Below are 15,651 nucleotides of genomic sequence, written 5' to 3'. Positions count from 1 at the left end.
TTGGGGTGGCGGGCGGCGGAGGAGAGGGGAGACCCTCGCGGGAGGCACGCGTCCTGCCGCAGCTGGTGGTGGTTCTGAGGGGCGGGCTGTGCCTGGCGCGGCTCTGGCTGGAGGGCTCTGGCGCCGCCGCCTGGGGGCGTCGGGCGGAGGGCCCTGCGGCTGGGGTGTCTGGAGACCGCCTCCCAGCGCTCCGACCCGGTACCTGGCTGGGCGGGGAGGGAGAGGGGCGCGTGGCGGGGAGGCGGGCGCCGGGCGCGTGAGTCACTCCGCTCCCCGGGGTGCGGAGCGGGACATCGCCTCCCGCCTGGGGTCCGCATTTCGTCTCCAGCTTCACCGACCAGCCGCCTTTCCGTCTAGGTGAGAGCCAGGTAAGTTTCTCGTCTTTTGATGCCTCGGGCTTGGGTGACTCCGGCGGTTTGTGTGTGTGTCGGGGGGGGGGGGGGGTCTTCCAGCTTGTGTCTCTGTCTGCCTTTGCTTGCTCCCTCTGGTTCTCTCCATTGGAGACAGAAAGTTAGATTTTTAAAACGCAACAGAGGATATCAAATCCATGCTCAGACGCCCAAACAAGCCAAACTCTGGGGCCATATTCTTAATTTCCCGGGTACCTTCAAAGGTCCGGATGCGGCGTTTACGGGGCTAGGAATGTTTGATTTGTTTCCCGTGTTTCCCTCCTCCCCCACTTTCTTCCTGGGTGATTCTTAGAGGTTGGGGTGGGGTGGTGGGGGGGTGGCCAGAGAGCTAGAGGGCTGAGCTGGAATCCTTTGCCAAGGTGGTTTCCTCATTCTCGGCGAGGTGGCAGATGTCTCACCGGAGCCTGAGTTGGGATCTTGGAACAACCCTCCCCAGCCCAGGACGAGCCAGAGCTGTAAGGTAACTGCGGTTACTGCATATCAATCTCGTCACCACCGACTGAATCAAAATGTTCCGGAGGCCCAATTAATGTGAATGTCACGATAATGTTGAAACAATTCATTAAGGATTCTTGAATATTTTATTTTTAATGTACTGTATTCCAGGAATATTTTAGGAGGCTACTGTTGGTCTTATTTTCAGAGATGCTTCAAAGCCTATTATTTCCCTTGCAAGAAAATCAGTGAGGACCTATTCGGTTTCTTATGAGGATTTAACAATGCAAAGCTACATGTTAGTTTTTCTCTACCAGTGTTTGTGTGTGTGGGGGGAGGGGGGGTTTGCTGCTACCAACTGCCGTTAGAAAAACCAACGCAGGGAGGTTGCATCCCCCTTTCTCTACCCCATTAAGTGCAGGTGTTTCTGTGATTATTAAATAGGTACTAATTATTGCTGTTGTCTTTGCTTAAAAGTAGCAGAGGAGAGAAATCTCCTGGAATGTGTGTGTTTCTGGCTCCTGTTGACAACTGAGTGCTTTATCATCAATATTGTTTGGTTTGGTGCAATGTTAACAGGTGGTCTTAATTCACAGCACAATTCTGTTGTACACAAACATCCCTGCTGATATGGGAGGAAAGTATTTACCTTCTCCCCCCCAACCCCCCCAAAAAACCTTGTCTTTATCCTGTTTTGTGGGAGAAGGATGGGTGGGGAAGCTTGTCTGGCAGTTGATTGAGTGGCCTATCATAAATTACTCTTTCCTGAAATGTCATTTGGTCTAGTCTGTGATTCTAGAAAAGAACCCCCCCACCCCCCGCCTTGGAAGAAAAATAAAACTTTACATGTTTCGTCAGATCACAGGAGTAACTTTTTAGAGTTGGATGGAAACTTCCATGATCCTCTCTTCCAAAACTCTTTATGGGGAAACCCCCCAAACTGAGAGGTTTCCCACCTCGCTGATAACATGACTCCCCTCCTCAGCACATCTGTCTCAGCACTTACCATCCTGTGATTCTTGCTGTCCATACCAGTCTCGCTCAAGAGAGGAAGATTTCTTGGAAGGCAGGGGTAAGGTTTTGTTCATCTTTATATCCCTGGAGCCTACTAAAGTGGGGGTCTGTTAAAAGAATGAATGATTAAATGAATTCAGCAGTGCAGACTGGGTTTATCATTCCTTGAACACCCCCGGGCATGCTTTTTCTTCAGAAATTCCTTCTAACTCAATAAATCTCAAAGTGTGGATCCTCAGACCACACCGTGTTCTAAATAAATGAGTCTGACGTACACGGAAAACATATATTGTGATTTTTTTTTTTTTTTTCTCTGCAAGTAACAGAAAAGCCAACTAAAGGTGGCTTTAACAAATAGAGAAGCCTTGACAGGTGATCCCTGGAGTTGGTAGCCCAACGGTGTCAGGGCTCTGGGTCAGTGACTTCTGCTCATGCTTAGTCCATGTTCAAAGGTGGGGACACAGGCAGCGGAAAGGGGTAGAATAATTTCCCTCATGCAGCTTTCTCTTATCAGAGAAGAAATATCTTTCCTCAACAGACTTTTTCTTGTGTTTTATTGGCCAGAGCTGGGCTACATAGTGGTGCTTAGAGGCCGGGACACTGAGTTATCAGGCTTTTCAGCTTCTGTCGTGGGAAGGAGACTGGGGAGAGGGAGATTGGAGATAGGTTTGGGGAACTAACTGGCAAGCCTGCTACTCTGTCATGGAAATGGTTCTATTTTAACCAGTGACAGTATTAATGATTGGTCCAAGTATAAAATTAAATATTAGTGTAGCAAAAGCATATTCAGAACAGCGGTTCCCCCCCCCCCCAAGATGTATGGTGTTTTAAGCGTGCTAAATAATCACTTTTGTGGAGTATGTTAACTTTTAGAGACTCCAGCTAAAAAAAATACACACACACACACACACACAGCTCATAGTTTCCATTAAGTATGGGTCAGATCCTTCAGTTCCTGAAACAGCATAGACATTCAGTAAATAGTTGTCTAGTGGGTAGACTATGGAGTTTGGGAGCCTCACAACATCACAGGGACAAGTGGAAAGGGTTTAGCATGAAAAAACTAATTAGTGGTTTGGCACCTTTGCCCTGAAATGCTGGTTTACACAACCTTAGAGTCTTTCATTTGAAGGCGAGGAGCCTGGAGAGCAACTCCACAGGAGGGATAAGAAGAACATAAGGAGAGGAGGTGGGTACTGACAACATAGGGCAGCAGATTTTCTTTGGGGGCCTTCTCTATATGTGTACTGTGGAAGATGTACCACCACAATGTTCAGGATTATCCTAGCACAGAAATTTTTAAGTTGATGCATGAAATGAAGAGAGCATGTATTACTGCCGACTTTGATTCCTGAGTCTCTTTCCCAGTAGGAGTCCTGAAAGATTTACAGAAGGACTAGGTTTGGAGACATAATGATGGGGCATCAGCTAAGCGAGTATCAAGAGATTGAAACTTAACAGTTGAAGGACTCTGTGTCTTAGATTTCTCACCGGTCAGAAGAATGAAGCAGACCACCAGTAGTTCTCAAACTTTGTTGTACTTAAAAAAAAAATCACCTGGAAAGCTTTTTAAAAATCCAGACTTACGGGCTGATCCTCATACTACTTAAATTGGAACCTCTGGGAATGGGACCCATGTATCAGGATTTTTAAAACTCCCTAGATGATTCCAATATGTACCTGAGTTTGGGAATTGTATTAGTTTGCTAGGGCTACCGTAACAAAATACCCCAGACTGGGTGACTTCAATAACATTTTTTTCCCCCCACAGTTCTGGAGGCTAGAAGTCTAAGATCAAGGTATAGGCAGGGTTGGTGTCTTCTGAGGTCTCTCTCCTTGGCTCGTACATGGCTGCCTTCCCGCTGTTTTCACGTGGTCTTTCCTCTGTGCTTGTCCGTGTCCTAATTTCCTCTTAAAAGGACACGAGTCATATTACATTAGGGCCCACTCATTTGACCTAATTTTGCCTTAATCACCTCTTTAAAGGCCCTGTCTCCAAATACAGTCACATTCTGAGGTACTAGGGGTGAGGACTTAACCGTATGAATTTGGGGAGGGGCCACAGTTCAGCCCACTGCAGGAACCACTGGACAGGTAGAGCACTTCTCGAACTTTAATGTGCATGCACGTCACCTGAAGACCTTTAGATAATTTGGATTCCAATTTAGTCTCGTTGGGGCCTGAGAGTCTGCAGTTCTAACGAACTCCAGGTGGGGTGTCAGATGTGGCGTGCAGAGAGTACTTTAACATGGTTCTATCTAGATGAGTGGTTCTGAAGCTCTACCACGCATTCGAATTACCTGGAGCACTTGTGAAGAGCAGATTGCCCAGTGCTGGCCTCGGAAGTTCTGATTCCCTAGGTTTGGGGGTCGAACAAGTCCCCAGGTGATGCTGATGCTGCTGGCCTAGGAATGGTACTTTGTGAACCACATATCCCTGACATTTTGAGACTATATGGGATTGGGTGAGTCTGGTTCACTACATACATCATTGTATGTGAAGTTTATCTGTGGTATTTGCTATCCTAATTGCTGATAGTGTTGTACCTTTGCTTTTGCCAAACTTAATGACTTTTTCTGCTCACAGGACAAAGGATGAGGAAATGGGAGAAACTGCTACACTGAAGTCTCTCTTAATCTCTTACACAAATGGAGGTGAATGAATACGGAGACTATACATCAGCCCATTTGTCTCTATTTGTGTTTCTTCTCCAGTCCCAGAGCTAAATTATAGCTTGCCCTTGTACCAGCTCAAAGATGATTTTACACGGCTGGTTCCTTGTGATTTTTTTTTTTCAAGGATTAACTATGGATGGATCAGTAGGGGCATTGGAAATTTCTCAGCACACATTAATATAGCTTTCTAATATAATCACATTGTTTTTCCACATGAGACCAACAGTGAGCTACCTCACACAATATCCCCCTCTCCAAAATAGAGAAAATAGTTTGCCTTCTCTTTGAGAGTTAAGTCAGTAAAATTCACATTCTGTGGATATTATTATTCACTTGTGGGAGTAAAACAAGAGACTGTAAATATGAGATTAGATGGCTTAGAAACATCCAGAACTTTAAGCGAGTGATCTGGGTATAATACTAAGAATGTCATTATATTTTAGAAAGCAGAAATCCGTCAAAAATAAAAATACAGTCTCCAACTTAATGGTTCAACCTAGGATTTTTTGACTTGATGGTGCAAAGGCCATACACATTCAGTAGAAACTGTGCCTCAGATTTTGAATTTTGATCTTTTCTCGGGCCAGTAGTATGCAGTATAATCCTTTCTCCTGATGCTGGGCAGGGGCGGTAAACCACGACTCCCTGTCAGCCACACCATCACCAGGGTAAACGACCCATACACTTAGAACCGTTCTGATTTTCACTTTCAGAACACTACTCAATAAATTACATGAGACAGTCAATGCTTTATTATAAAGTAGGCCTTGTGTGAGATGATTTCACTCAGCTGGGGCTAAACATAAGTGTTCTGATCACGTTCAAGGTAGGCTAGGCTAAGCTATGGTGTTTGGTAGGTTAGGTGTATGAAATGCCTTTTCAATTTAAGATATTTTCAACTTCTGGTAGATTTATTAGGACGTAACCCCATCATAAGTCAAAGAAGATGTATATTTCTTTTGTTGCTGACTATGGTGTGTTAGTCATTACCCACAGGATCTCATTTAACTCTTCTAACCTCTATCGTGTGTGTGTGTGTGTGTGTGTGTGTGTGTGTTGTCTATCGCTGTAATAATGCTGTGTAACAACTAATCACAGAATCTCAGTAGCATATGACGGTATGCATAAGCATTCATTGCTCATGTGTCTAGAGTCAGCTGGGGTTTGGCTAGACTGCTTTGCTGATCTTGGCTGGGATTGCTCACATGACTTGGGGTTCCCCGGATATTGGCTGATGTAGGCTAACCTTCATGGGAGTACCTGGTGTGCCTGGGCTCTCTTTCACCTGTTTCTCATCCTCCAGCAGGCTTCCGGTCATGCTCTCAAGGCAGAGCAGAGGCGTAAGTGAGAAAAAAATGGAAATATACAGGCTTCTTGAGGCCTAGGCTCATCACTTTTAGCTTATTCTGTTGGCCAAAGCAGGCCACATGGTCATGCCCAGAGTCAGAGTGCGAAGGCCTTATGGAGTTACATGGCAAAAGGCATAGATGGAAGAAAGGGTGAAGAATATTGGTCATTTTTGGGAATCTATTCCTAGAGGAAAAAAGAAAGTCCAGAGATATTAAATAACTTGTTCAGATTGCATTACTTAGAAGAGATGAGGCCAAGACTCAAAAACAACTTTGATGCCAGAGCTTAACACTCTTCCCTTTATAGCCATTGCTTTTCTTCTTTATATTGTGTCCTGTTTAGAGAAGAACTGTGTCAACAGAAGCTATATGGTTAGCCTAGAGGATAAAAAGTTCTCTTTGTACATTAAGTCACAATCATGCTTTTATGTACATATACACACATATCTATGTATATATACACATATTTTTCTATTTGCTCAATTTCAGTGTTATGTTTTTAGTTTTTATTAATGTGCTCTATTATGTCTCTATATGAAACAACTGAAATATTTCCATTTCAAACCTAAAAATGGATTCGACTTGCTGCCCCATTTACTCTGGGGCTGTTATCAAAAGAATGGGTCTTGCTAAAATATTTCCCCTACTTCTGACATTTCCAAAGTTCTGCCAGGCATATAAGGCCTCTATTCAGAATGTATTTGCTGATGGCATAAGTGTTTTGAGTTTACCTTCAAGGATTTCACACATTTTCCACCTTCCTCGTGAGTTTTGCTAGCAATTGGCAGTGGATCCCCCAGCGCTGTCTAGTGGAAGAAGTAGTCTGTTATGTTTCAAGCCTGATTGTCCGACCCACCAGATGACACAAGCTCAGTTGTAGGGATGCGTGCAGTAGGCTGTCAGAACCCAATGCCCTTAAACATTTGAAGTGTATAACAAATTGTGTTTCTCCTGATTTCATGCTCTGCAGTCAGTGTCTTGATTCCCCATGTTCATTGCCTTCAGGGAGAGAATAACCTGGTCAATCTGTCTGGTCTGCCTGAAAGTTACATTTCTCACTGTAAATTACTAAGCCACCACTCTGGCTTTAAACACTTATTGAGTGTTGTGGGTGTGAGTCAGCATCCAGCGCCTTCGAGCCTGATAAATGCAGAGACGCTGATAAAATCAGTTCTCCAAAGTTATACTGCTCAATGCCAGGCCTGATGATGATGATTCACCAAAGTGAATTAACAGTAGCTAGCATTTATTAATCATTTTCTGCATCCCAGACACTGTGCAATTTTACTTACATGATCTCATTTAGTCATCATAACAACTTTGGGAGTTAGTACTTTTATTTCCATTTTACAAATAGGAGGACGGAGGTATAGGTTAAAAACTTACCCCAAAGCAAATGGTTACTTTGGCAGAGACTTCTAGTGGCCACTCATGGTCCTTTCTCACGTTCTCCCTTAGTGACAGAATCTAGTTTTATTCCTGGTGGCGATGCATCCAGTGAACAGTCTCTGTTAGTCAGCATCTCTTGCACTGAGGTGTGATCCTGTGACTGAGTTCTGCCGGTGAGCTAGAATTGTTGTGTTGTGCAGGACTTCTAGGAAGCCTGTGTATAGAGAGTTGACACGACTGGGAGGGAGGCCCTTCTATACTTTGTTTCCTCCCAGAACGCAGGCATGATGGCTAGAGACTTCTCGGACTATGGAGTGCCTGCTCGGATGTACGCCAGCACTGAAGTTGTTAGAATAGAAAGGTAAGAAGGAATCGGGGCCAGTGATGGCACCATGGAGCTGTTGTGCTGGCTCCATTCCAGAGAGGCATGCCTGCTTCCTGGACGTATTAGCGTTGTCTTTGCAGAGGTAGGAATGGCTACTGGGTACGCAGTGGACTGTGTTTACACACTAAGTGAACTGTGATATCCATGTGTTTTGAGTTCCATCTCTGCTGCTTACTAGGAGTGTGTATTGGGTACGTCTTGTGCCTCGCGGTATGTCCTGTCAGCCTGCCTTTTGGTCAAGCCATTGGTCCAGGAACCAGTTTCATAGGGGAGTAACCAGAGAGTACCTTGCCTTAGCCTCACAGTGAATATTTCACTTTCTACCCCAGGACTTCTTCGATGTTTCAACACAGAGGCCCATTGGAACCCCCTGGCACCCAAGTGTGTATATTACAGAATGTGAGGGAGTTAAAGGCCCAAGAGTCCATATTTGACTAATGTGGGATGGGAGCCAGGGATAAATGTTTCCTTTTTCCATCTAGATATTTCTGAACTGCATTTTAGTATTGTTGGCTTCTAAGAGGTTCTCAGAGGGTCTAAGCAGGATTAAGTCCCAGTTGCCTACAGTTGTGGCCAGCTCAAAATATACTCCTATATTTGTTTTCTCTTTTCCTATTTCCTTTCCTCAATTACCCACTTCTGTTCCCTAGAATCACTTTCCAGAATAAACAACTTGCATTCAAATCCTTGTCTAAGGCTTTGAATTCCAGGGAGAATTCAGGTTAAGACATTGTATTACCCTCAGTTAAGATGTACTGATAAACCTTTGGCACTTGCTGACACTTTCATGCCCCTTATGTGATGGAGCAGTACGCTGTCTTTGGCGTACAAAGATGATAATACGTTATGAAATCTGATGGTATCAAGTATTGGCATGGGCATGGATCAATAGGGATTGATAAATCTTGTTGATGGGAGTACACATTTGGTAAAGCCATTTTGTCAAAAAAACAAAACAAAACAACTTGACGTTATCTTGTGAAGTTGAATGTCCACATACCCTATGGCCTAGCAATTTTATTTCTAGGTATAAACCCTAGAGAAATTCTTCTGCATGTGAACCAGAACTCTCCTTAGGAATGTTCTTAACAATGTGGCTCATAATAAAAATATATATATATACTGGAATAACCTAATTTTTCATTGATGGGAAAATAGGTAAATTTAAAAATTTGATATCATTTCACAATAGAATAAAAATGAATTAACCATGATTATATGCAAGAACCTGGATTCGTATTAGAAGCAACTGAATGAAGAACTGAGTCACCAAAGACTTCATACAGTTTGGCATGGTTTTTACAAAGCTCAAAAATAAGCAATACTAAACAGTACATTGTAAGGAATTATATGTATATGAGAAACTATAAAGCAAGGTAAACCCAAAATTCAGCCTAGCTCTTTCCTCTCCTGGGCAGACAGGAATGGGATAAGGTAGGAACATATGGTAGATACACTGGCATTAGTAATATTCTAGGTCTTGAATTGGGTGATGGGGTCATCGGGACTCATTGTTATTCTTTATAATTTATTTAAATGTGACAGAGATTCTTGTGTATGTATCAAATATTATATAATGATTTTTATAAAGGGAGACCACCACCGACAAAGATGCTGTACTGACCAAGCATGGCCTCGGTGAGCACCTGCTCTGGGTCTTGCTCTGAACTAATGGTTCTCAGAGTCCGTGTTCTTCAGCACGTGAGGTATTTTTTTTCCTTTGTGGTCTCAAGTGTACTGTAATCAATTAGGATGGCAATGCACAAGATTCAGTTTTCCTTATGGCCATTAAGGGTCACGTCCTCTAGTATATTTAAAGAAGAACAGTCTGTGGTGTCCTCTCTGCTCCCGCGTCCACTTGCCTGTGGTTGCTGTATGTCCTGAGGCTCCCCGGTGCTCTTTGCCGTGCCTGATCCAACTGCCATTTTATTGCTTGCCTCAGCACAACACTCATGGGCTGCAATCTCCCTTGTTTCTATGGGTGTGTGTGTGTGTGTGTGTGTGTATTGGGAGGTAGTATTATGGTAGGGAGTGAGGAGACTATTAGTACAATTCTCTTGATAGTTTCAAACTTCAACTATGACTGTGAGGTGGCAGCAGATTTTAAATTCCAGGCTAGGGTTTATAACCTTTAAAACGTTTTTGTGCCATCGACCCTTTGATGAAACCTACGGCCCCCTTATCAAAATAGTGGCTTCAATACATAGAATCAAACACACTGGATTACAAAGGAAACAAATTTGTGACATGGTAATATATGTACTTATTTATTCACTTACTAAACAACAAGCTCTTGTGAATCTAAGGAGCACCCAAATTTTAAAGTGGTGATGAGCATAAAGGATATTTCACAGTGTCTGCAGTAACCAGAATGTGACATGAAAACATCTGTGGTTTCTATTGGTGACAAGTCATAGGTGCTAATGTTATTGTGCTTGGTTGCCTACATTCATATTTGAAAGAAATGACATTTTCAGTTAAAGATCAGTGAACATAAGAATGTAATTTTTTTCCCATCCAAGTTCATGGACCCTCTAAATTCTATCCATATGCCCTTGGGGGTCCATGGACCCCAGGTTGAGAACCTGGCTCCAAGCAAACCAAAGAGAATTGCAGCAGATGAAGGAAGTAATTTTAAAGTGAATACCCGGGGCGCCTGGGTGGCTCAGTTGGTTAAGCGACTGCCTTTGGCTCAGGACATGATCCTGGAGTCCCGGGATCGAGTCCCACATCAGGCTCCCTGCTCAGCAGGGAGTCTGCTTCTCCCTCTGACCCTCCTCCCTCTCATGCTCTCTGTCTCTCATTGTCTCTCTCGCAAATAAATAAAATCTTAAAAAAAAAAAAAATAAAGTGAATACCCAATATTATCTAAACCATAGTCCACAAGAAAAGCACTTCACTCTAGCTCTTCATGGGTGTTGGGGGAGACATAGTATGTCCCGATTCCCATGCTTATGTCACAGACCTTTGAGAGGAACTTGCTCTTTAGGTGGCCTGCACATGAGTCTCCATACTTCCGTTTAGAAGAACTGCCTTCTTCTCAGACGAGGTGGGCTTCCCCTTGGATTTATCAGTCCCCCTTCTCTATTTTCCCCCACCTTTGAATAAGTCCCTAGTGACCCCCACATGACAACGTAGGGTGGGCTGTGGCTCCCTGCGTATTCTCTCCTTGAGGGCTTTACAATCGCGGTGAGTTATAGTGAGCAAGCCCAGGCATCCCTCTTAACTCGCCAGTAAAAACACTTCTTCTCAAAGACAGCCCAGTGTGAAAACATAAGGAAAAGGAAGCATTTTCCCGACTGCTTCATAAATTAAAAGGCTGCCCAAGTGTGTAGTGAAGCTTGTATTGTACAATTATTATGCAGATCAGGGATAGTTTTTTATTCATCCCACAGCCCCTTTCAAATGGGCTCATTACTGGGCTATAGACCTTTTAATGTCCGTTCTCTGAGCTACACAAACACCTGGCTCTCGTTTGAAATTTGTACAACCTGATTAGGTACTTAGATATTTGTGTCCCCCACAATACCTACTGATTGATTCGTTCATTGATTTATTTTAACTGTTTTTTTTGTAAGTAATAATGAATTTTTAATAAACTATTTTGGAACAGTTTTGATTTGTGAGTATAGTCCGGGGAGTTCCCATACACCTACACTGAAATCCCTCCATTATTATCTTACATCAGTATGGTACATTTGTTATGGTTAATGAACCAATACTGGTGCATTATCATTAACTGAAGTCCATACTTTATTCAGATTCCTTAATTTTTGCCTAATGTCCTTATTCTGTTCCAGAATCCCATCTAGGACCCCACTTTATATTTTGTTGTCATGTCTCTTAAACCTTCCCTTGACTGTGACAGTTTCTCAGAGTTCTCCTTGTTTATGGTAATCTTGACAGTTTTGAGGTATATTGGGCAGGTGTTTTTAGCATGTCCCTCAATTAGGATTTGTCTGATGTTTTTATCATGGTTAGACTGGAGGTATGGGTTTTTGGGAGGAAGACCACAAAGGTGAAGTACCTTTCTTACCACATCCTATCCAGGGTACATACTGTCAGCATGACTTATTGTTGTTGATGTTGATCTTGAACACCGGGCTGACATAGAGTTTGTCAAGTTTCCCCATGTAAAGTTACTCTTTTCCATACTGTGCTCTTCAGAAACAAGTTACCATGTGCAGCCCCCACTTAAGATATGGGGAGTTATGTTCCATCTCCTTGAGGGTAGAATATCTACATAAATTATTTAGAATTCTTCTGCACAGGAAAATTGTCTCCTCTCTCCCATTTACTTATTTATTCACTAATTTATTTATATCAGCATGGGCTCATGGTAATGAATTTTTAATAAAATAACCCCAATCTTATTTATGGCCAGTGGCATGAATTTCTCTACCTAACTATGGTTAGCCCTATAGTTTCTAAGCACAAAAAACCGAATGGTTACATGTGCATTTTGTTTCACTATTTGTCTATCTTTCCATTTTGGAGTCAAATTTTTGATTTAATTCTTAACTGAAAGAATAATTCAGTAATTTGGTTAAAAAAAAATTCAACTATCAAAGAGCACACAGTGAAAATTAGGACTACTTTTTGCCACATACCCTTGTGTCCCTCTTCAGAGGCATCTTCTGTTAACTGCTAACTGATACTTTCCCAGAAATTTTTAATGTGTATATTACCATATATTTACTCTGATCCTTTAAACTCTAAGGAAAATGGTCAGGGCAGGGATAATGCAAGAGAAGTAAGAAAGGGGAGGGCAGGAGCAGACCAAAGATGGTTGTCAGTCCTAGAATTCTGAATGCAATCCCTACATTTGCTTGGAAAACCGTTCATTTGTCCAGTTTTTTTTCTGATGGAGTTTTGTCCCATGTGTGCATTTTAACCCTTGATTATCAAGCAGGGTGGCTGTATCTGTCGTTTCTTAAGTGAAAACAACCAAATTCTCTCTGCCTAGTTCAAGTAGAAGGGTTTATTTGAAGGTATTAGGTGATACGGGGTTTCTGGCCCCACTTTTCCCCACCTCTACCCATGCCTTTTGGACATGTGACTGTGCAGTTTTTCTCACTAGAGGAGAATATTTCTGTGTCCCTTGAGCCTGAGGCTGACCACGTGACTTGCTTTGACCAGTGGGATGTTAGTATATATGTGCACAGAGGCTTTTGCAAAAGCATTTGCACGTTTACGCTTTTGCTCTTGTTTGTCTGTCATCTGCAAGAGGACGCGCCAAGGCTAGCCTGCTGGCAGATGAGAGGCCTGGGATGTGGAGCCAAGTCATTCCAGTTGTCCCAGTTAAAGCTCTCCTAGACTGGCTCCCGGCCAGTGTGAGCCTAGCCCATCTGAACCCCGCAGATTCATGGGCCAGATAAATGCTTATTTTTGTATGTCACTGAAATTTTGGGGGTTCTTAGGCAGCATTATCATGGCAATGAGTGACTAATACCGGTAACTGACAGAATCCATGGGAAGGCCAGAAACCTGGTTTGGATGATACTTGGCCAGGAGAACTGCCAACCCCACCACAGAATGTTGCTGGCAGAAACTTCACTCCTGCTGTCTCAGAGTACTCAGCACCTAGGCTGCTACAGAACAGAAAGAACCCTCAGCAGTGTTCTTCGGAGGAACCGAGTACCTCCTGCCCGTTACTTTTAAGAATCACCGATCTCCCTCACAAAGTTTACTTCCTCCTTTCCGTCCTCCTGTGGCACGTCTGAGTGTTAGAATCTAAATCGCACCTGGAACCTTAGCTGCGAGGGAGTCTGGAAAATGTGCTTTTCGACTCTCTGGCCTCTGCAGTGCTTGAGGACCTGCTAGAAGGGGTTTGGAGTAAGTGTGAATGAGTCCCTTTCCAGTATCCGCCACAGAGGCGGAGAGAAAAGAACTCAGTATCCTGATCCTGATTGTCTGATTGTCTGCCATCTGTGCATAGGGACACTCGAGGTGTTGACACCCTCAAGACTTGTAATCTCAAGGAGGGGAACCTGGGATCCTTTAATTGCTCTCTGCCAGACTTGCTGTGGCAGTTTTAGCTCCAGGAAAGCAGTTTGGTTCTGCTATTGTTGACTGAAGGTACTCCCTGCCTTTTCCTCCCCGACATCTGGCAGAGTGGCATGTGAATAATTGCAGGTGAACCAACACTTTATATTGGACACTGTGAACAAGGAGTTTGACCCAATTTCACTTTGTCTGTAATGAGTGAAAAGCCACAAGCAAAGGCATATAGAAAATCATGTTCATGCTCTCATGGGTCTCCCACCACTCCCACTACAATCTTCTCCTTCAGCCAACTGGTATAATTGTTAGTCACTGATGGTATTGTATACATTTCTACTTTTATCTGTACCTTTTGACCTGCCTGGAGGACGTCCCTGGCCCTCTCTATACGTCTTTGATCTACCATATAAAGGCTGGCCTAGACCAAGGTAAAGCTTGGCCATCAATCCAGAATTTTCCTGGTTTGCTCAGCCTTTGCCCACTGCTCCCCCCGTTGAAATTCTAACACATCTCTACTTTTTGCATCTAGATTGGGCGGTTTCTGCCTTCGAGATACCTACTCACAGCTAAAACGTTAGCCTCTAGAGGATACAAGAAGACTCACTTGTAATTCTGTGTCTCCTCAGCCCCTACATCATGGTCCTACAGATAGAATGTTGATGTCCTCAGTTGATGGCATGTGATGCCTGGAATCTCCAGCACAGAGCTGCAGAGTTTGAGCAGCAAAAGTCCTTGCATTTCCCTAGAGCTTCCTGCGCTGGCATTTCTGACTTCTGGCTTCACCCTTATTTTTAAAGGGGTTATATGATCCCTTTGTTACAAAGAATCACAGGATTTGCTTATTGTTTCTTTCCAGTAATGGAGAGGAAACGTCTTTGCTCTCCCTGGTCTTTTGTCCCAAATGCCTGCTTATGTTTTCTGTGTGTGAGGTACTGAAGCAGTGTGCCCTTTGGTTTGTGGGCTTGGCCGATGACGTCACTGAATCCTCACTACGGCCCTAAGAGGCTGGTGCCATTATTATTCCTATTGGGAGACGAGGAAACTGAGGCATGGAGAAGTTAAATAATCGAATGTCACAAGCTGTTAAGTGGAGGAGCCAGGATTTACATGGGTACTTTCCAGCTTCCAGGTCTGTGCTGTTACCTTTTTTTTTTTTTTTAAGATCTTATTTATTTGAGAGAAAGAGAGTGAACGAGCGAGTACACAAGCACAGGGGTGGGAGGGTTAGGGGCAGAGGGAGAGAGTCTTTAAGCAGACTCTGCACTCAGTGGGGGCTCCATCTCACGACCCTGAGATCCTGACCTGAGCCGAAACCAAGAGTCATATGCTCAACCGACTGCGTCCCATGCGTTGTTAATGTCTACAGCACCCTGCCTTTCTGGATGCCTGGTTGGTGTCCGTTAGATGAGCCTGTAAACCTCAGAGTTTCCAAAGTTAGAAAGTTTGAGCAAATGGAAGAGATTGCTAATCTAGGAACTTCTGTTAATTCTCATTGTGCTAACCAAGAATCCTAGAACATCCTCGTGGTGGAAGAACTAAATGGGGGGAAGTTAAGTATACTCTCCTAAAGCCACAAAATACAGGACTTCGGAAACATCCATGTCGTTAAGCTCAAATCTGGTCTAGAAGTGAAGGCAGAGCCAGGATGTGAATCTGCACCAAGTAAAGCCCAGAGGCTGGAATGCTGCTGTTGCCATTTATTGGGTATAACACAGGTGTGTTACTTGACCTCTCCCACGGAGCGCTTAGTAAATGCTACCTAAGTGTTAGCTAGATTATTTCTATACCATAATGTTTCCTCAGCCCTCTGTCCTTCCTTATAAAAAAGTATAGTGTAATTAACTTTTACATCAGTTAGAAAGCTGCCTGCCTCCGCTTTGCATCTCACTGAATTAAATAAACATGTTTGTAAATATGAAACAGTGATGATGAACAAATAGATACCCCAGAAGCCTAGATGGTCAGGGTGACTTTGTTCCTTTGCTAATAGA

General features: G+C 43.5%; 1 protein-coding gene across 8 annotated transcripts in view; it reads left to right on the top strand.

Annotated features, from left to right (window-relative positions):
- Positions 1 to 213: 213 nt before the first annotated feature.
- The window catches only part of SYTL5 (synaptotagmin like 5), a 290,114-nt gene continuing 274,676 nt past the window's right edge, over positions 214 to 15,651 (top strand). For all 8 annotated transcript variants that reach the window (XM_078065204.1, XM_078065205.1, XM_078065207.1 and 5 more), the window contains exon 1: positions 214 to 368. The gene's annotated coding sequence lies outside the window, so the exon portion shown is untranslated. The remainder of the gene's footprint in view (positions 369 to 15,651) is intronic.

Source organism: Halichoerus grypus, chromosome X (assembly GCF_964656455.1).
Source record: "Halichoerus grypus chromosome X, mHalGry1.hap1.1, whole genome shotgun sequence".
NCBI lineage: Eukaryota > Metazoa > Chordata > Mammalia > Carnivora > Phocidae > Halichoerus > Halichoerus grypus.
This window is presented reverse-complemented; position numbering and strand designations above follow the sequence as displayed.